Genomic DNA, 22,471 nt, shown 5'->3' with positions numbered 1-22,471 from the left:
TGACCGGTATGAGATGATATCTCATCGTAGTTTTGATTTGCATTTCTCTAATGATTAATGATGTTGAGCATTCTTTCATGTGTTTGTTGGTAATCTGTGTATCTTCGTTGGAGAAGTGTCTATTTAGGTCTTCAGCCCATTTTTGGATTGGGTTGTTTGTTTTCTTGATATTGAGCTGCATGAGCTGCTTGTAAATTTTGGAGATTAATCCTTTGTCAGTTGCTTCATCTGCAAATATTTTCTCTGATTCTGAGAGTTGTCTTTTCGTCTTGTTTATGGTTTCCTTTGCTGTGCAAAAGCTATTAAGTTTCATTAGGTCCCATTTGTTTATTTTTGTTTTTATTTCCATTTTTATAGGAGGTGGGTCAAAAAGGATCTTCCTGTGATTTATGTCATAGAGAGTTCTGCCTATGTTTTCCTCTATGAGTTTGATAGTGTCTGGCCTTACATTTAGGTCTTTAATCCATTTTGAGTTTATTTTTCTGTATGGTGTTAGGGAGTGTTCTAATTTCTTTTACACGTACCTGTGCAGTTTTCCCAGCACCACTTATTGAAGAGGCTGTCTTTTCTCCACTGTATATTCTTGCCTCCTTTATCAAAGATAAGATGACCATATGTGTGTGGGTTTATCTCTGGGCTTTCTATCCTGTTCCATTGATCTATATTTCTGTTTCTGTGCCAGCACCATACTGTCTTGATTACTGTAGCTTTGTAGTATAGGCTGAAGTCAGGGAGCCTGATTCCTCCAGCTCCATTTTTCTTCCTCAAGATTGCTTTGGCTATTCAGGGTCTTTTGCATTTCCATACAAATTGTGAAACTTTTTGTTCTAATTCTGTGAAAAATGCCAGTGGTAGTTTGATAGGGATTGCACTGAATCTGTAGATTGCTTTGGGTACTAGAGTCATTTTCACAATATTGATTATTCCAATCCAAGATAATGGTATATCTGTCCATCTGTCTGTATCATCTTTAATCTCTTTCATCAGTGTCTTACAATTTTCTGCATACAGTTCTTCTGTCTCCTTAGGTAGGTTTATTCCTAGATATTTTATTCTTTTTGTTGCAGTGGTAAATGGGAGTGTTTTCTTAATTTCACGTTCAGATTTTTCAGCATTAGTTTATAGGAATGCTAGGGATTTCTGTGCATTAATGTTGTATCCTGCTACTTTACCAAATTCATTGGTTACCTCTAGTAGTTTTCTGGGAGCACCTTTAGGATTCTCAATGTATAGTATCATGTCATCTGCAGACAGTGACAGCTTTACTTCTTCTTTTCCGATTTGGATTCCTTTTATTTCTTTTTCTTCTCTGATTGCTGTGGCTAAAACTTCCAAAACTATGTTGAATAATAGTGGTGAGAGAGGGCAGCCTTGTCTTGTTCCTGATCTTAGTGGAAATGGTTTCAGTTTTTCACCATTGAGGACGATGTTGGCTGTGGGTTTTTCATATGTGTACTTTATTATGTTGAGGAAAGTTCCCTCTATGCCTACTTTCTGGAGTGTTTTTATCATAAATGGGTGTTGAGTTTTGTCGAAAGCTTTCTCTGCATCTATTGAGATGATATGGTTTTTCTTCTTCAATTTGTTAATATGGTGTATCACATTGATTGATTTGCATATATTGAAGAATCCTTGCATTCCTGGAATAAACCCCACTTGATCATGGTGTATGATCCTTTTACTGTGCTGTTGGATTCTGTTTGCTAGTATTTTGTTGAGGATTTTTGCATCTATGTTCATCAGTGATATTGGCCTGTAGTTTTCTTTGTGACATCTTCGTTGGGTTTTGGTATGAGGGTGATGGTAGCCTTGTACATTGAGTTTTGGAGTGTTCCTCCCTCTGCTATATTTTGGAAGAGTTTGCGAAGGATAGGTGTTAGCTCTTCTCTAAATGTTTGGTAGAATTCGTCTGTGAAGCCATCTGGTCCTGGGCTTTTGTTTGTTGGAAGATTTTTAATCACAGTTTCAATTTCAGTGCTTGTGATTGGTCTGTCCATATTTTCTATTTCTTCCTGGTTCAGTCTCAGAAGGTTGTGCATTTCTAAGAATTTGTCCATTTCTTCCAGGTTGTCCATTTTATTGGCATACAGTTGCTTGTAGTAATCTCTCATGATCTTTTGTATTTCTGCAGTGTCAGTTGTTACTTCTCCTTTTTCATTTCTAATTCTATTGATTTGAGTCTTCTCCCTTTTTTTCTTGATGAGTGTGGCTAATGGTTTATCGATTTTCTTTATCTTCTCAAAGAACCGGCTTTTAGTTTTATTGATCTTTGCTATCATTTCCTTCATTTCTTTTTCACTTATTTCTGATCTGATACTTATGATTTCTTTCCTTCTGCTAACTTTGGGGTTTTTTGTTCTTCTTTCTCTAATTGCTTTAGGTGTAAGTTTAGGTTTTTATTAGAGATCTTTCTTGTTTCTTGAGGTAGGATTGTATTGCTATAAACTTCGCTCTTAGAACTGCTCTTGCTGCATCCCATAGGTTTTGGGTCGTTGTGTTTTCATTGTCATTTGTTTCTAGGTATTTTTTGATTTCCTCTTTGATTTCTTCAGTGATCTCTTGGTTATTAAGTAGTGTATTGTTTAGCCTCCATGTGCTTGTATTTTTTACAGATACTTTCCTGTAATTGATATCTAGTCTCATGGCATTGTGGTCAGAAAAGATACTTGATACGATTTCAATTTTCTTAAATTTATCAAGGCTTGATTTGTGACCCAAGATATGATCTATCCTGGAGAATGTTCCATGAGCATTTGAGAAGAATGTGTATTCTGTTGTTTTTGGATGGAATGTCCTATAAATATCAATTAAGTACATCTTGTTTAGTGTGTCATTTAAAGCTTGTGTTTCCTTATTTATTTTCATTTTGGATGATCTGGCCATGGTGAAAGTGGGGTGTTAAACTCCCTTACTGTGATTGTGTTACTGTCGATTTCTCCTTTTATGGCTGTTAGTATTTGCCTTATGTATTGAGGTGCTCCTATGTTGGGTGCATGAATATTTACAATTGTTATATCTTCTTCTTGGATCGATCCCTTGATCATTATGTAGTGCCCTTCTTTGTCTCTTGTAATAGTCTTATTTTAAAGTCTATTTTGTCTGTTATGAGAATTGTTACTCCAGCTTTCTTTCGATTTCCATATGCATGTAATATCTTTTTCCATCCCCTCACTTTCAGTCTGTACATGTCCCTAGGTCTGAAGTGGGTCTCTGGTAGACAGCATATGTACGGGTCTTTATTTGCATCCATTCATCCAGTTTATGTCTTTTGGTTGGAGCGTTTAATCCATTTACATTTAAGGTAATTATCAATATGTATCTTCCTATTACCATTTTCTTAGTTGTTTTTGGTTTGTTATTGTAGGTATTTTCCTTCTTTTGTGTTTCCTGCCTAGAGAAGTTCATTTAGCATTTGTTGTAAAGCTGGTTTGGTGGTGCTGAAATCTCTTAGCTTTTGCTTGTCTGTAAAGGTTTTAAGTTCTCCGACAAATCTGAACGAGATACTTGCTGGGTAGAGTAATCTTGGTTGTAGGTTTTTCTCCTTCATCACTTTAAATATGTCCTGCTGCTCCCTTCTGGCTTGAAGAGTTTCTGCTGAAAGATCAGCTGTTAACCTTATGGGGATTCCCTTGTGTGTTATTTGTTATTTTCCTCTTGCTGCTTTTAATATTTTTTCTGTGTATTTAATTTTTGATAGTTTGATTAATATGTGCCTTGGTGTGTTTCTCCTTGGATTTATCCTTCATGGTACTCTCTGTGCTTCCTGGACTTGATTGACTATTTCCTTTGCCATATTAGGGAAGTTTTCAACTCTAATCTCTTCAAATATTTTCTCAGTCCCTTTCTTTTTCTCTTCCTCTTCTGGGACCCCTATAATTCAAGTGTTGGTACGTTTAATATTGAACCAGTGGTCTCTGAGACTGGCCTCAATTCTTTTCATTTTTTTTTTTCTTTATTCTGCTCTGCGATAGTTACTTCCACTATTTTTCTTCCAGTTCACTTATCCGTTCTTCTGCCTCAGTTATTCTGCTATTGATTCCTTCTAGAGAATTTTTTATTTCGTTTATTGTGTTGTTCATCATTGTTTGTTTGCTGTTTAGTTCTTGTAGGTCCTTGTTAAACCTTTCTTATATTTTCCCCATTCTGTTTCCAAGATTTTGGATCATCTTTACTATCTTTATTCTGAATTCTTTTTCAGGTAGACTGCCTATTTCCTCTTCATTTGTTTGGTCTGGTGGGATTTTACCTTGGTCCTTCGTCAGCTGTGTGTTTCTCTGTCTTCTCATTTTGCTTATCTTACTGTGTTTGGGGTCTCCACTTTGCAGGCTGCAGGTTTGTAGTTCCCGTTGTTTTTGGTGTCTGCGCCCAGTGGCTAAGGTTGGTTTAGTGGGTTGTGTAGGCTTCCTGGTGGAGGGGATTAGTGCCTGTGTTCTGGTGGATGAGGCTGTATCTTGGCTTTCTGGTGGGCAGGTCTGCCTCCGGTGGTGTGTTTTGGGGTGTCTGTGACCTTATTATGATTTTAGGCAGCCTCTCTGCTGATGGGTGGGGTTGCGTTCCTGTCTTGCTAGTTGTTTGGCGTAGGATGTCCAGCACTGTAGCTTGCTGGTCGTTGAGTGAATCTGGGTCTTGGCATTGAGATGGAGATCTCTGGGAGATTTCTTCCATTTAATATTACATGGAGCTGGGAGGTCTCTTGTGGACCAGTGTTCTGAAGTTGGCTCTCCCACCTCAGAGGCACAGCCCTGATACCTGGCTGGAGCACCAAGAACCTTTCATCCACACAGCTCAGAATAAAAGGGAGAAAAAGTAGAAAGAAAGGAAGGAAGGAAGGAAGGAAGGAAGGGGATAAAATAAAGTAAAATAATATAAAATAAAGTTATTAAAATAAAAAATAATTATTAAGAAAAATATTTTAAAAAGTAAAAGAAAAAAAAAAAGATGGACAGAACCCTAGGACAAATGGTAAAAGCAAAGCTATACAGACAAAATCACACGCAGAAGCATATACATACACACTCACAAAAAGAGAAAAAGGGAAAAATATATATATCTTTACTCCCAAAGTCCACCTCCTCAATTTGGTATGAGTCTTTGTCTATTCAGGTATTCCACAGATGAAGGGTACATCAGGTTGATTGTGGAGATTTAATCCGCTGCTCCTGAGGCTGCTGGGAGAGATTTCCCTTTCTCTTCTTTGTTCGCAAAGCTCCCGGGGTTCAGCTTTGGATTTGGACCCGCTTCTGCATGTAGGTCTCCTGAAGGCGTCTGTTCTTCGCTCAGAGAGGACTGGATTTAAGGAGCAGCTGATTCGGGGACTCTGGCTCACTCAGGCTGGTGGGGGAGGGAGGATATGGATGAGGGCCTAGCCTGCAGCGGCAGAGGCCGGCGTGATGTTGCACCAGCGTGAGGCGCGCCGTGCATTCTCCCAGGGAAGTTGTCCCTGGATCCCGGGACCCTGTCAGTGGCGGGCTGCACAGGCTCCCGGAAGGGGGTGTGGAGAGTGACCTGTGCTCGCACACAGGCTTCTTGGTGGCGGCAGCAGCAGCCTTAGCGTCTCATGCCCATCTCTGGGGTCCCCGCTTTTAGTCGCGGCTCGCGCCCGTCTCTGGAGCTCCTTTAAGCAGCACTCTTAATCCCCTCTCCTCGCGCACCAGGAAACAAAGAGGGAAGAAAAAGTCTCTCGCCTCTTTGGCAGCTCCAGACTTTCCCGGACTCCCTCCCGGCTATCTGTGGCGCACTAGCCCCCTTCAGGCTGTGTTCACGCCGCCAACCCCAGTCCTCTCCCTGCGCTCCGACCGAAGCCCGAGCCTCAGCTCCCAGCCCCGCCCCCCCCCCCCCCCCCCAGCAGGTGAGCAGAGAAGCCTCTCGGGTTGTCGGCACCGATCCTCTGTGCGGGAATCTCCCCACTTTGCCCTCCGCATCCCTATTGCTGCGCTCTCCTCCTCGGCTCCGAAGCTTCCCCCCTCCGCCACCCGCCGTCTCCGCCTGCGAAGGGGCTCCTAGTGTGTGGAAACCTTTCCTCCTTCACAGCTCCCTCCCACTGGTGCAGGTCCCGTCCCTATTCTTTTGTCTCTGTTTTTTTTTTTTTCTTTTGCCCTACCCAGGTACGTGGGGGGGTTTCTTGCCTTTTGGGAGGTCCGAGGTCTTCTGCCAGCGTTCAGCAGGTGTTCTGTAGGAGTTGTTCCACATGTAGATGTATTTCTGATGTTTCTGTGGGGAGGAAGGTGATCCCCGCGTCTTACTCTTCCACCATCTTGAAGCTCCTCCTGCAGAAGGTTTTAAAGTGACGTAATAGATGTGCTGTAAAAGCAAAGAGGACTTCTCATTGAATAAATTTCAAGTCGTTCAAGGCCTTTAAAAATCTAGCTCATCCTACATTCTTGACTTACTTTTCCACAGTTCTTTATTGTATACCCAGGCTACATTGCAACAACATTTTTCAAATATCCCAGTGGTTTCACATGTCTGTATCTTTGCTAACGTGTGCCGTTTATCTGGAGTGTCCTTGTTCCACTGTTTCCATGGTCAATTTTCATCTCCTCTAGGAAGCTTCCACTAATTCTTGCCATTTCATATAATTGGAATCACAGAATATGTGTCCTTTTGGATCTACCTTCTTTCACTTAGTATCCAATTTGGAGGTTCATCCATATCATATCATGTATCAGTATTTCATTCCTTTTCATGACTGAATAATGTCCCATTGTATATATACACCACATTTTTTTATTCATCAGTTGGTGGACATTTGGGTTGTTTTTACTCTTGGCCTATTACGAATAATGCTAGTATGAATGTTTGTGTGCAAGTCTTTCTACGGACATGTTTTCAGTTCTCTTGGGTATATGTCTCAGGGTGGAATTTCTGGATCATAAGGTAACTCTGTGTTTGACTTTTTGAAGAACTGATAAGCTGTTTCTCAAAGTGGCTGCTTCGTTTTGCATTCCCACCAGCAATGTATGATGTTTCCAGTTTCTCCACATCCTTACCAACACCTGTTATTGTCTTCATCCTGCTGGGTGTAGAAGAATGGTATCTCATTGTGGTTTTGTTTTGTATTTCCCTAATGAGTAATGATAGTGGGCATCTTTTCATGTGTTTGTGAGTCATTTGTATATCTTCTTTGGAGAAATGTCCATTCAAATCCTTTGTCCATTTTCAAAAGTTGGATTGTTTGTCATTTTACTGTTGAGTTGGAAGAGTTCTTTATATGTTCTTGCTACTAACCCTTATCAGATATATGATTTTCAAATATTTTCTCATTCTGTGGGTTGTCTTTTCACTTTTTTGATAGTGTCATTTGAAGCACAGAAGTTTCTTATCTTTATGAAGTCCAATTAATCTGTTTTTTTCTTTTGTTTATGATTTTGATGTCCTAAGAAACCATTGCCTAATCCAAGGTCATGAAGATTTACGTCTATGTTTTCTTCTAATGGTTTTATAGTTTTGCCCTTGTGTTTAGGTATTTCATCCATTTTGAATTAATTTTTATATATGGTGTGAGGTACAGGTCCATCTTCATTCTTTTGCATGTGGATATTCATTTGTCCCAGCACCATTTGCTGAAAAGATTATTCCTTTCCCATTAACCTGTCTTTTTGGTTTCCTTGTCAAACATCTGGGTCTGATGTTAGAAAAACAAAGCTAAACCTACTAGCTCTTTTCTTCTCTCACCACCTTGGTTTTCTAAAAACATGAACTTCAGGTTAGTAGAGAAATAAGCATGGCTTAGATTTATAAAATCTTACAGCACAACCCAAAGATTTTATCCTATTTCACACAGTGATCAGGAATGCCTGTTAGCCTCCTACCTCCCAAATCTACCGGTGTATCCATACCTGTACCCTTACACTCTGCCTTCCCTCCTGTCTCAGTGGATGAACCAAATTTGTACCTCTCTCGGGTCAACCCTTGTGCTGGTACTCTGAACCCATTCTCTCTCACTCACTCAAGGACTAAGGAGAATAATCCCTTCCTTCCCCTATGACATCAATTTTGCCCTTCCAGATTCTTCCCATCAGCATAGCAACATTTTATAATAGCTCTCAATATTTTTTAATCCTGCCTAGAAACAATATCCCTTTTCTCTTTTAGAGCTCTGGGAAAGGATTCTATGTACTTGCTGTTGTTATAGGCTTTCTTCGCATTCTTTCTTCACCCCACACACCACTGAAATTGTTCTTGTCAAGGGCAGCAGCAGTCTCCATCTTGCCAAATCTAAAGGTCAGTCTCCTGTTCTCATCTTACTCTTATCTCTCAGCAGGATTTGACCCAACTAATGACTCTGTTTTGAAGCACTTTCTTCACTTGGCTTCTGTAATACTACACTCTCCTGGTTTTCCTCTTGTCTTGTCTTATTAGACACCCTTTATTAGTCCTATTTGCAAAATCTGTCTTCTTTTCCAAGACCTCTCAAAGTTACAGCACCAAAAGGCTCAGTCCTGTGACCTCATCTCAAGCCGTGCTCATCTTGCGTGCTTCCATCCAGGTCCACGGTTTTGAATACCATCTTTATTCCTATGACCTCCAAAATTATACCTCCAGCTCCAGCCTCTCTGTTATATTAGAAATTATTATATTCAGTTGGTAGGACAAGTTACTTAACTTTGGGGTGTCCCCCAGTGCAAAGTGAAAATGTGGAGCCCTCTGTTAAAAATTACTGAGAATTTCAAGATGACAACAGCAGAGCATTAAACCAAATATGGGGCTTTCTGAGTGTGGGCCTTGTGAAACTGCAAATTTCATATACCTATGAGGCCAGCCCTGCCTATTGGCTACCTGACAAGTATACTTGGATATTTAATGAGCATATCACACTCAATCTATATAAAACAAAACTAGTTTACACCTCTGCCTACAAAAAGACAATCCCATTTCTACTCAGGTTTTCCCCCATCTCAGTAATTTGTACCATTCACCCAGTTACTCAGGCCAAAAATCTGTGATTCCTCCACTTTTCTCAGCCAGTCCATAAGCAAGTCCTGTTGGCTCTGCCTTCAAAATCTATGCTCAAACATCTGGAATCTAAATTTCCACAGTCTCAAATCATCATCTCACAGACAATTTTTCATTACAAAGAGGAAAGGTTCTTTTACAATGGAGAAATCTCACAGTCACTACTTGAACCAAATGATTAAACTTATCATCGTGGATAAAAAATAATAAGATAAGCATAAAAGTATTTTTGAGGATTAGAAATGTCACAGAAATATATTACCGATTATTAAATGAGAATTAATGTTATAAAACGGTATGTTGTAGCAGTATGTTATACTGCATGGTCCTATATTTTTTGTTGTGGTAAAATATACATAACATAAAATTTACCATTGCAGCCATTTTTAAGTTTATGGTTCAGTGACATTAAGCACCTTCACCTTGTCCCATCTTTATACATAATTATATATATTACATATAAATAGAGAAGAATGGAAGAACATAGAATCGTATGAAATACCGGTTATGTAAGTGATTAATTTGTGCTTGACTTGTACATTCTTTTTCTCTGTATTTTCTAAATTTTCTGTGTGAGCGTAGATTGCATAGTTTGCAATAAGAAAAATGTTTTTTTCTGTCTTTTAATTAAAGGATGACATATGTCTCAAGGAAGACATAGTAATTTTAGAGAAATCATATAGAGTGACAACCGAACTGCTTTTGCACTTGACAGTTATGGTTTCACTCATTCAAGAGCATAAAATCCCCTGAGTAGGGGAATTGGAAAAGGCAGCGTATGAGTAACCCAGAAAGGCTGAGTTTTTTGGTTTGTTTTAATTTATTTATTTAATTTATTTATTTTTGGCTGCATTGGGTCTTCATTGCTGTGTGCGGGCTTTCTATAGTTGCGGTGAGCGGGGGCTACTCTTCGTTGTGGTGCGTGGGCTTCTCATCACGGTGGCTTCTCTTGTTGCAGAGCACGGGCTCTAGGCACGTGGGCTTCAGTAGTTGTAGCACGCAGGCTCAGGTTGTGGCTCGTGGGCTCTAGAGCGCAAGCTCAGTAGTTGTGGCGCACGGGCTTAGCTGCTCCGCAGCATGTGGGATCTTCCCGGACCAGGGCTCAAACCCATGTTGCCTGCATTGGCAGGCAGATTCTTAACCACTGCGCCACCAGGGAAGCCCAGAAAGCCTGAGTTTTGTTTGGACGACTGGGTATGGGTTCAGGAGGGGGATTCCAGGCTAGGAGAAATGCCTGAACAGGAGAAAAGTGGACAGCAGAGCCTGACAGTGGGCAAGCTCAGCCTGCCTGGACCTCCAGTTCACGTGAAGGAGAGAGTGATAGTGTGTGTGGATATGGAGGAGTAGAAGGGCCCTGTCTGTGTAGATTTATGTGCCATTTATGTGCCATAAATTACAGCTAATTGTCTTCCCTGTGTAGAGTTTGAATTTTACTTTGTTAAGCTATGAATAGCAATCAGAGCTTTCTGCTATTATTAAAGCGGCGTTTTGGGAAGGTCACTTCTGTACAGTTTGGATTTGTGGTGGGAAAGACCAAAGACCAAACCTAATATGAAAGCTATCATTTAGAGGTTGAGTAATAAAAATGTTAACTAGGGGGAGGGGTGAAGGAAATGGAAAAGAATAGGTGGTGGTAGTGATCTCACTGAGGATAAGAGAGGCAATATTATCTCATTTAAGCTTCTCTTAGTAACAGAGTATCCATTCAGTTATCACTTGGTTTGGCCAAACTCAGTACCATCTATCTGTTTTACATAGAGTGATCTGAAGTCTAGGCTGACGTTATTTCCAGCGTTACTCATATTTGTCCAAAAATATTTCACTAGGTTGTTTCCAGACTCTTCGAATTGGATTGACTTACATTTCAGTGTTGTCTTCCTGAAGCAGCATTTTGGAAACTTATTATGGAATTATAACTCACTTTTCAATGTATTTTTTCACCTATTTAAATAACGAATGAACTGCGTTGCCTATTTGGAGGGGACCATTGCTTTTATTAGCTTTACGTATTAATTTATTTATAAGTCTAGTTTATTTCCTAATTTATTTGAAATTTCTTTGTCCAATTTGTATATCTCCTCACTAAAATTCAATGAAGAAAAAGTTTTCGGATTCATTTATGAATTCTAATATCTACACAAGAATTGCACTACAGAACGAAGATGTAACACATATGCAGTTATTTAATGCAGTGGGTCCAATTCTCTGAAACATTGAATTTAAAATGGTTTTTTATTTTTTTAATTTTTTTGTGGTACGCGGGCCTGTCACTGTTGTGGCCTCTCCCGTTGCGGAGCACAGGCTCCGGACACGCAGGCTCAGCGGCCATGGCTCACGGGCCCAGCCGCTCCACGGCATGTGGGATCTTCCCGGACCGGGGCATGAACCTGTGTCCCCTGCATCGGCAGGCGGACTCTTGACCACTGCGCCACCAGGGAAGCCCTAAAATGGTTTTTTAAATCAAATCATTTTAAATGCTCTAGAGGTGTTGACACTTTAAGGCACCATTACTCTGATTTTTTTAATTTTATTTTTTTATTGAACTATAGTTGATTTACAGGGCTATATAGTTCAGGTGTACAACATAGCAATTCAAAATTTTTATAGATTATTCTCCATTTAAAGTTATTGTAAAATAGTGACTATATTCCCTATGCTGTATAATAATATATCCTTATAGCTTATTTTATACATAGCAGTTTATACCTCTTAATCCCCTACCCCTATCATGTCCTTCCCCCTTCCCTCTCCCCACAGGTAACCACTGATTTGTTCTCTATGTCTGTGAGTCTGTTTCTGTTTTGTTATATTAATCTGTTTTATTTGTGTGATTTTTTTTAATGTGACCTGTTTTTGGTGATACAAATGATCACTTTCCTTCTTAATATATTTCCACTTATTCATTTATCGAGTTGCTTGAAAGCAAAGCATGCCACTTGAAAGTAAATTAATTTTATCAGCCAGTGTATTGCCATTGAGAGATTTTGTGCTCATGCTAAGTATTTCGTATCTCAGAAATTTGAAGAGTTTATTTTATGTTTGCAGGATGCAGAGTCAGCTGTGATTACCAATCGGTTACCATCTCACACTAACCCGTTTTGACATTTCTCTAAGGAAGCCCCGCTGAAGCCTGCTTCTCCCCTGCCAGGAAATACCATTTAACAGGGTGAAAGGTCACTGGGACAGTCTAAGGCAGCTGATCTCAGGTGTGGTAGCAGCTGTTGTGTGGGACATGACTTATTTTGTGAGAACAGAAACACTATTATCTGGGCTCCTGAGGGAGATTTGGAGAAAGTCATGCCCAGGGAGTCCCATTCCAGGAAAATGTGCTCAAGCATTTATTTATTGGCAGTGATCACTAACTGAGATTCCATCTGGCAAAAATGTGGATTTTTCACTGTCCCAGAAAGTTGGAGAACAATTATGTAAGTTGTTTCAAAGAATTTATTTTTAACCATTTTTTATGAAGAACTTGCAGTCCCTCTGTTGTTAGAAGAAATTCACTTTTTTAAGAAAAAAAATAGAGCTTCTGTATGAATTTCTATATAACTGTATTTATGTGCCATAAATTACAGCTAATTGTCTTCTTTATTAATTTTTATACAGTTTTAATGATCACACTCCATTTACAATTTTTATAAAGTATTGGCCATATCCCCCGTGAGTATGTACTGTAATTACTTGCCTTTTGATTTGAAATCATTACTCAGTGTTTCTGGCGAAGGTTTTGACTCATATTGGGAACACTGGGATCAGTTAGTGAAATCAAGGAGTCGGTGGGGTGGGAAGGGGAACCCTGAGTAGTGCCTCTCCAGCTCTGGAGGACTTTCAGCCTTGCCTCACTGTTTGCCACCTTCTTCTCTGCCCCCGACGGCGGCTCTGCGGGATTTTAGAACCTGAGTAAGTGAACCCTGTGTGCCGCTGTAGGCTCCACCAAGGCCAATCAGATACGTGTTAATGAAATAACCGCATACACCGTTTTAAAAGCAAGATCCATCATTAGAATTAAAGAGGTGTGTCTTTGGAAAAACAGTTATATAATTTCTATCCCCATGGGATTTTTTCCAGTAGTCTTCTAATATACATGAAATAAGTCTAATAAATAAGTGAGGAAGGATGTTAATTATGTTGGTTTTATTAGTTACTTTTATTTGGGCCTTAAGTAAAGCAAGCATCTGTATTTCTGCTGTGACTGAAGAAAAATAGTTTACCGAACTAGAAATTCCGTATTCCTATTAGCATGAACCTGTTTTAAATGTCACTGTTTTGCTTTGTAAAATAAATCTTTAACGAGGTTTTATAATAATTCTTTGAGTTAAGAAATACTGTAGGTTTGTGGGGTTTTTTTTACATAAAAACAACTGACGGCCTACCTGTCAGTTCCATATGTTCTTAGAGGAATACAATTAAGAATACAATTGAAAACTTGATTTTCCATCTTTTCTATTTCTTCCTCTTTGCTTCAACACCCCATGGCAACCACTTCTTCCCCCGCTGCAACTACAGCTGGCTTCTACCGTTACACAGCACACACACTACACACAACACACACACACTCTCTGACTGTTGGCTCAGAGTAGCAAAAGAGGTTTGTTCTGGTCCACTGTATGTCTTTGGTTCAGACAGCCATTATTAGACTGTATAGACCTTATTTAATATATATGCACTCATCAAAATGTAAAACTCAGACCAAAAGAAAGGATTCTTTATTTCCTGTAGCCAGTTGATAATGTGTGTTACTGATGGGTGAGTATAATACTTTATCATCGTTAAAAGCTTTCGTATGGTGGAAATGCTGTGGCATTCGGGTACTGGCTTCATGTCATCCACTTATTAGCTGCGTGCTCAAGTTCTTCATTTCCACATCTATGAAAATGAACACAGCATAACTTCTCAATAAGTGCTGGTTGCATTACATATACCACCCTTTCAGTTCCTTCTCCCCCAGACTCTTTTTTTTTTTTTTTTTTTGCGGTACCTGGGCCTCTCACAGCTGCGGCCTCTCCCGTTGCGGAGCACAGGCGCGGCATGTGGGATCCTCCCGGACCGGGGCACGAACCCACGTCCCCTGCAATGGCAGGCGAACTCTCAACCACTGCGCCACCAGGGAAGCCCCCCCACCCCGACTCTTTTATTTTTGACATTTGCTGCTGTCAGTGATGTCCCCTGATGAGCCCTGAAATTCGTTAGTGTTCTAACCCAGATCGCCAGAGAGCAAGTTTAGTCAGGATCCTTTGCAGCCGTACCAGGATATCTAAATTATATGTGCCCTGAAAATCCTGGCTTTGTGGTTATGAAAATCCTGTCAGATTTATTCCTCACCATTTATGGATGCTACGCGAGCATCTTGTGGAAGGTTTTGTTTCTTAGTGCTATTTATAAAGATTGATAAAAAATATGAGGAAGAAACCTTGCCTGAGAAGCACCTTCTTACCAAACTTGTAAGAAAGAAATTATTGCAGCATACTTTTTCTTAGGAAACAAATCGATCTGATGTTAAAACAATATATGAAAACAAGTTAATGTGGCCAAGAAGTGTTCTTGGTTCTGTGGTTGCTTCAAATTGATGTTGAAATGAAGCCACATCATTTTTGGAGCAGTCGTTGCTCTTGATAGCACAAGTGTTAACTCATATAGCCAAACACTTGGAATCCGCTGAAGAAGTTACGTAAGAAAATCAGAAGTCTGCAAGCCAGCTGAAGTGCAGAAAAGGAAATAAACTGGGAGAAATTGGATAATGTAAAATGCTTAAAAGATTTTGAAGCTTTTGGATAGAATCTTACTTTTTGCGTCTCCGTGGTTGCACATCAACGTATAACCCCAATAGTTTATTTCTCTAGTCAGCTGTCGGTTATCATCATCCTTCATTTGAAACTCCAAGAGGTGTCTACTTTATCGTTAGTGTAGGCCTGCAATGGGAAATATTAAAAAGTGGGTAGAAGTATTGCTTGAAAAGTTAAAATCTAATTAAAGGAACTGTGCTTCAGTCTCCGGTAAAGGGTGATTGATGTATCAATTCATTCAGTCAGCACTTATTGAGGGTCTGTTCTGTGTAATGGCTGCAGGAAAAATACAGTTCTTGTCCTGGAGAACTTACATTCTAATAGGGAGATAATATTTAGATTCCAATAATAATAAAATAGTGTGCTGGGAAGAAAGGATAAATACCCTAAGTGCTGCGAGGGGCCATCTGAGTTAAAAGGGCCAAGAGATTTGTTCCATCTGGCCTAAGCCCGAGTATGCATAGAATTTTGCCAGGAGAAAATGGGATGAGAAGATACTCCAGACAAAAGGTAAATGTCTGGGGTCGCAAAGTTCAGAGCAGGTTTGAAAGAAGTGTCCAGGTGCCTCTGGAGTGGCTTCCTTAGGGGAGGTATAAGCGGCTGAACTGGAGAGGGACACTGGGGTTCGTTTAAGAGGTAGCTGAGAGCTACGGAAGCTTTTGAGAAAAGGAGCGAGTGACCAGATCCCAACCACAGCAGAAAACTCACTCTCACAGTGAAATGTGTTCACTGGGGGTGGAGTGAATAGAGGCAGAAAGATCGTTTTCAAGGTTATCATGATACTGCAGATGACCAAGGCCTACTGATTAAAGAGACATGACAGGACAATCAACAGATTTGGTTAAGGAGAGGAAAGGGAAGAGTAAAGATGACTCATGCTTTGAATCTGATTCATAAAGAGAACAATAACATCATTAACAAGAGGGGCCAGGAGAGGAGGAGAATTTTAAGAATCAGATAATATGAGGCTTTGAAAGTGTTGATTAGGGCGATAATACTCATAATTATTGAGCACTTACTTGCCAGGAACTATCCTATGTGTTTTCCATGCATGATTTCATTTATTCCTCAGAGCCATTTCAGAGCTTTTAAACAGCTCACCCAAGCTTACGCTGCCTGTCTGTGGCAGAGTCAGAAACCAATCCCTAGGAGCGTAATTCCAGAGCCCAGTTTATTAAGCCCTAATAGAATGCCTGTATTGAAAGATGTGGGGCTGGAAGGTGAGGCAGGAAGGGCGTAAGACAGGAGGAAAGACAGATGAAATAAAAGGAGGATGGAGTGACTGGGGACACTTGGAGAATTCCCAGGAAAGTTCACAGAGAGCCAAAGACTTTCGGAAAACTGAAGGTGGGTGTTTCTGCAAAGTTGAGAGTAGAACGGCATCTAAGACGAAGCGTTTAGATTTAGTGACCAAAAGAGCATTGGTGGCCTTAAAAGCAGTTTCAGAAACGTGGTGGAGTCTGAAGTCCGTTGGCATGGGGCGGAGGAGTGATTTCTGAGGCAGTGGGAGCAGCAGAGGTGGGCTTTGGGGAGCCTGTCAGGGGGAAGGGGAGGGAAATGGCGCTGCGTCACCGGAGCGTAGGACTGTTTTCAAGGCTGGGGGGCGCTTATTCGGGTGCCTGTCGGAAGGGGGACAGATTTAAGATGGAGGAGAGATGAGGCTTCTTCCTGAGGAAAGATAAAATGATGAGATCCAATACATGGGTAAGAAATTTGAGTCCTATGAGTGGGGACATGTTCCCCTAGCCTAGGAAGAAGTCAAAAAGGAGGAGGCAAGGTGTGTGTGTGTTTGGAGGGGGCCGGGGGCGGTGGTGGTACTTCAACCCCTAATGTAAAGACGATCAAAGGCACTCACTCATATCTGACGATCTGGACTTTCTTAGTAAATTTAGGAGGCAAGGTAATTAGTGACCGAGAGAGATTCAGATTTGTGCCATTGGAGATGGTCAGCAATAGTTTCTGTGGGAAAGTGGTCAAAAGTCAGTCAAAGACAGCTACAGAGTTTGCCCCCAGAGTCCTGAGGTTCAGGCCAAGATTAAATAACAGGAACTTTTAATCTCCCCAGTCGCCAGGGTTCTGTGACTTCCTTTCGCAGTGTCTTAGCAGCCTGGCAGTAGGGCATGCAGCTGGCAGGATGCATGCAGGGTGAAGAAGCAGAGGGTGTTAGTGAACCTGTTTTGAGAAATAACTGAATGCTGAGGAAAGCCAGGAATGCGCCTTTTTTAAAGTTGCACATTAGTCGGTCTGGGTGCAGGTTGTCCTCTGCAGACGGGGACGGTCGGAGCCGAGTAGCTGAGGAGGGGGAATGGGGGAGGCAGGGGCAGGGCGGTTACGAGGGATGCACATCCGGGGGCTCGTGTGGGGGGAATGCAGGCAGGGGATCAGAGTCTGAGAAGCTGGACCCAGCAGGGTTCAGGGAGTGGTGCTTTGCTGCCTGGCGGTGAAGAGCTGACGTGAGGATGTGGGACGTAGAGTAATAAAGCTATTCCAGTGACCGAGGACTCTGGCAGGGGCTGTATTGAAAGGAGCTGCGGTCCAGGTACAAATTCCAAAATGATCATCAAGTCATGCCCCCCAAGTCGACCAAAAACCAGAAAAAGGAGGAATTGTTATAAATAAATAATAGAGACTTGAAAAGGCAGCTAATTACTGAGTTCTAGCGTTAGACGATTTTCAGAAATGACCACTGACATCTAACTACTAATATGGCATGATAGAGGGATGTTGATGGCAAGACTTAAATTATCAGGAAATATATGTGGAATCAGATTTTAAATTTGAATGCCCCTGTTCATCAGTATTTTACCTCTAGTATGTATTGAATGTAAATTATAGTTTGGTTTAACGTATGTCTGAAATGCTGGGTCCCTTATTGTTGAACTCATATGTCTATTTTAGCCATGTAGTTTTGATGTGTTCATAAAATTAGAAAAGACAAAATATTATTTCTGTCATTTGAATTTTAACTATTTCTAAAAATACTTGTGAAATATTTTAAAAACTCATGTAGAATAGAGTAAGCACTAAGCTATATAGCAGAGTTCGGAAGCAGACCTGAGAAATTCTGAATCCAATTTCTCTTCTGCCACTGACTTTCCATGTGAATTTGAACAAAGTACTTAATTTTCTAGTACCAAGTTTACTCATCAATAAAATAGATATTATGATATGTAACAGTGATTTCCTAACTCAAGAAGTTAACTGAAGTGTTAAGCAAGATGTAAAGTTGCATTTTTGAAAGATAAAAAACTTAAGCAAATATATAGAATTAAGTTACTGTTGCTGGAGAATCCAAGTAGTATTTCTAAATCTAGAATCAAAACAAAAGAAGATACTGACGACTTCAATTAAAGTAAGTTCTGGACTTAACCTCCATTGTTTTAAAAGGCTGATTTTAGTTACTGATATTCTATCATAATGTCTGAATATAAGTTTCAGGATGACTAATCCATTTTCATAAATATGATAGAGGATTTAGTCAGACAGTGAAATATTTTTATTAGCAGGTATAGCAAAGGAGAGCAGACGCCTACAAAAGGACTTTTTGTGTTCTAAGTTCAGAATTATGAGTGATCTGTAAGAAATCTGGGGAAAAATACAGGGGAGAAGGATACTTTTTTGGTGGTACCAGCCCCCTCTGTTTCTGAACGGGATGGACTCTAGCTTTCTGCCTTTTCTTCTACTAAAAGCTGTGCTCTGGGCTTTGTTGTAACTCTCGGCAAATCCTATGATATGAAAGAAATCTTATTAAAATATATTTTTACTATTGTTGTTGCAACGTTTGAAACCTCTGAATGAGCAATTATGTTCCTAAAATAACACTTTAGTATTCCACACTGAAGAGGAAACTAAGGGAGAGCTGGATAATTAACAGGCATTTAGCAGACCTTATGAGAAATTGATTTGGTGTTACCTGTCAAAAAAAAAAAAAGATAAATAAATAACCAACCAACCAAAAAATATGCTGGTGGTGTTCTTAGAGGAAAATGACTCTTTAAATAAACACATTCACTTTTCTAAGGATAAACAGAAATAATCAGTTGAAATACTTCCGTGGGAATAGCCGTTTTGATCCCTTGAGACAGTGGGCAGTCTTAGGACGTGTGTTCTCCCCAGAAACGAGAGCTATGTGCCTTGGGAGATGTCACCAGTGACTAGTAACCACCGCAATGTAAACAGACATCAGCAGGAAATAAATATGGGTAGGGCGGGAGTCTAGAAGAATGCCTGTGTGCCTTCTAGAAAAGTGTCACGCCTTCCAGTGCTAGTGGTTTGATTTTTTTTTTTTTTTTTAAGGAAGAAAGGAGACTGAGCATATAGCTCATGCCTTCTGTCACGGAAACCTTTCGTTTCGGAGGCAGTGTCTTTCCTTGACAAATGGATTTCCTTGCTGGCAGTCTCTGTGACGTTGAGAAGTTAAGGGACCCTTTGCTCTTGCTGCTGTTATTGGTTGCTTTCCCCAGACGGACAAGCCCGTCTGTGGAAGGGCTCAGAGGAGAGTTTCGAGTTACCAGAATTAGGCAAGCCCGCGAGGAGCTGCAGCAGCAGCAAAAGCAGCAGCGCCTTTAAGCCCTGCAGCAGCTGGTCCTCTGATTGGCTGGCTGCTTCAGCTGCTTCCCTGGAACAAAGGTCAGAGTGGACTGCGGTGGAAATGTGGAGAGGCAGCGATCGAATAGCACTGTAGCTCCGCTCGGAGAAGTTTGGAGGCTGAGAACAGCAGGACGCTGGCTGACTGCAGGGCAAGTTGCTTCTCCAGCGGTGAGCCGCAGCCTCACGCCCCCAGCCCAGCTCAGCCGCTGCAGCCTGGCCCCCCCCTATACAGACGCCCTGCTGGGCGCGGAAGAGACAGTTGTGAGGGTCCCTTGCAAATTTCCAGACAAGGATGGCTTGTGAAATCATGCCCCTGCAAAGGTAGTATGCTTTCCTATTTGGTTTCGTTCTTCTCTTCTGTATTTTCTGAATGTTCCAAAGCCGTGTAACTTTGCCAATCCTTGGCATTTTTCAGTAGTATGCTGCAAACTGTGTAGAGTTCCTTGGACGCAGTGTGCTTCCCCAAGACCAGAGAAATGTAGCTATTTGATCGCTTCTTTTGCTGACACTTACGCCCAGCATGTCATCTTCTTCACTTGATCAGTCTGTTCAGTTGTTGCCTTCCTCGAATGAAAATAAATATAAGAAAACAGCTTTGACAGCTGAAGAAAAACAGAAAGTGAAGAATATATCGAGCAGGTTTAAAATAAAACTGAGTCAGCTTGTTAGCAATGTTGTGAAGCTGCGGTGAGCTCTAAGCTCATTTTGAAGGATGTCGACAGGCTAAAGACCTTTTAAAAATGCATCTTAGGAGCCCTGTCTGCTGGAGTTCAGATCTAGGCAAGGATTTTCTATCAATAAGTACTTTATAATACATGGACATAAACGGTAAGGTTATTATTTCCCCATGAACAATTCTAGATAGGTTTATTACACAGGTGACATCTTTAAACAAAAAAAAACTGCTCTGTAAGAATGATTAAGCACAAGGCGCTGTTCTGTTCATTAATGATTGTAATATGGATTGCGGAGGGCGAGGTGGAAGAGTTATTATACCAATGCAGAAAAAGGTAAATTTAAACAAAGGGCTTGTTAAAAGGAACACTGCTGGTGAACTAATATGTGAGTAAGGTATCCCGGAATGTTGAAGCTGGAAGTCACCTCCGTGGTGATGGAGTCCAGCCCTCCAGTTGCACAGCAGGAAAACCGAGGCTTGAAGGAAGTCTGAGTTTCCTAGGGTCGTGTTTTAGGATTTTTAGAATTACTTTTGCCAATCATGTTATCCTGCTTCCGCTGCACCTGCTCTACATGCATCACATTTGATTCCATGTAAATGCTTCCTTTAAGAAAACTGTTAGTGGAAGTGATTTTAAAAGTCAAATGGTGAATGTGGTTTATCTATAAGATTGAAGAAAACCTAGACAAAAAAATGAATTTTATTTTGAAAAACCATGCCACCCGTATTTTACTGGATGTTCATGTTTTAACATGAAAATAAGGTATACAGAAATCGAGGGTTCGTTTGGAAAACGGTTCCTGCAGATGTACCCTGTGAGATAAAACGGTGTAGTTGTTTTCCTTTCACTGTAAGGACAAGTGCATTGTAATGGGAACTTGATGGGGGTGTCCCTAGAATTCCTTTTCTAAAATTGATAACCCAACCCAAGGGAGCACAGAGTGATTTATGGATAGATCTGAAATTTGTCTCTATTACTTCAGTGGAAATGTCCACATGCTTGAAACTTGCGAGGGACTAAAAACTAATGTACACTTTTCGGAGTCTTCATTTGGTTTCCAGCTTTAAAGTTGGGACCTTGTTTTATCTTATAATGGTGTCAGTTCTTAAGTGTCTTAAGCAAGTCCTTTCTAGATAAGCATATTGGCTATTACTGAACTCTGTAATAAGCTGCTCTCTGATATAATCACCGTTAAGAAGCAAACAGATCTTTATTCAGCGAAAATATTGTTTAGAGAGTTAAGTTGATGAAAGCTAAAATAGAATCAGCGTAATTTCCTCCAAAATTATTTTGCTCTGTTAGTCCTTACTAATAAACCTACGTAAGAGGAATAATTTGAATTTGCATTCAAGACTGCTGATCAGTGCATTCACTGTCTCCCTGTTTCTGAGAGCTTAATTGGATGGATTACCTGCAATGCTTAACTTCCAGCCTGTGCTTGCCTGTGATTATGTACCTCTTGAAGGCAAGGAACCGGTAGGTTTGTGTTGTTCACTTCGTTATGGATCTCTTGTGAATTTAAGTGCTCACGCAGAACACTTTCCTGTTCCTATGTATGATTGCTTCTTCCGAGCCCAATTCAGCATTTGTGGCCAAGGATTTCTGTGACCCTCTAGTAAAGATGACTGTTGCCAACTGCCCGCACTGTTATCCCGCCCGGAACAGGAAAGTCGCAGAGCCTCGTGGTGCGCATGCCGGCTGACGGGATGAACGCTTTGCTCCATTCTCTTTAAGAGCACCGAGGGGCTAGAAACTGAATTAAAAGAGGGTGAGGGAAAGAATAGCTTTAAATACCAGTTAGAGAAACTCACGCTCACTCATGTTTGTATTGAGCAGAGAGGCCAATGCCTCTCATTCTTTAGGTGCATGAGAATTACCTAGGGACCTTATTTTTAAAAATCAGCTTCTTCCTGCTGCCTTCCTTCCCTAGACTTACTGAATCTGAATCTGGGTGTGACAGGGAAAGTATCAACATTTTACCAAGCTTCCTGAAAGCAAATCTGGTACAAATGGTCCACGCAGAGAAACACTGATCTAAACTCCGGTTAATGAGTATAGCTTGTATAAAGCCATTGACAGCAGGTGTTAGGATGTAAGATGCAAACACTATACTATTCAACATCCCCAAATAACATATTTAATATCAGGACCTTACGTGAGGTGTCTCTGTCATAATTGATGCTTTCATTTACTAGACGGTCGGTGTTACCTATTAGAACAAAACATACTTACAGGGTTTTCTAATATTTTCTTTATGACCGAACACTACCCTGTACTGCCAGTAAATTAAGACACAACTCTGCTTCAGAGAGGTCACATGCTAGTGAGGGTGCAGACACGTTACCAGACAGTGACAATTACATTACTGTGGTGAATCCAGTAATGGAGAGTACAATTAGCATAATAATAGAGATGCACCTGCGTGGATAATATCACCCTACGTAACTTCATATAAGCATATGGTCT

General features: G+C 40.7%; 1 protein-coding gene across 1 annotated transcript in view; it reads left to right on the top strand.

Moving 5' to 3' along the window:
* Positions 1-22,471, top strand: part of FAM13A (family with sequence similarity 13 member A) — a 306,916-nt gene that overhangs the window by 192,031 nt on the left and 92,414 nt on the right. The gene's annotated exons all lie outside the window — the stretch shown is intronic.

Source organism: Phocoena phocoena, chromosome 5, assembly GCF_963924675.1.
Source record: "Phocoena phocoena chromosome 5, mPhoPho1.1, whole genome shotgun sequence".
In the NCBI taxonomy this organism is placed as follows: Eukaryota; Metazoa; Chordata; class Mammalia; order Artiodactyla; family Phocoenidae; genus Phocoena; species Phocoena phocoena.
This window is presented reverse-complemented; position numbering and strand designations above follow the sequence as displayed.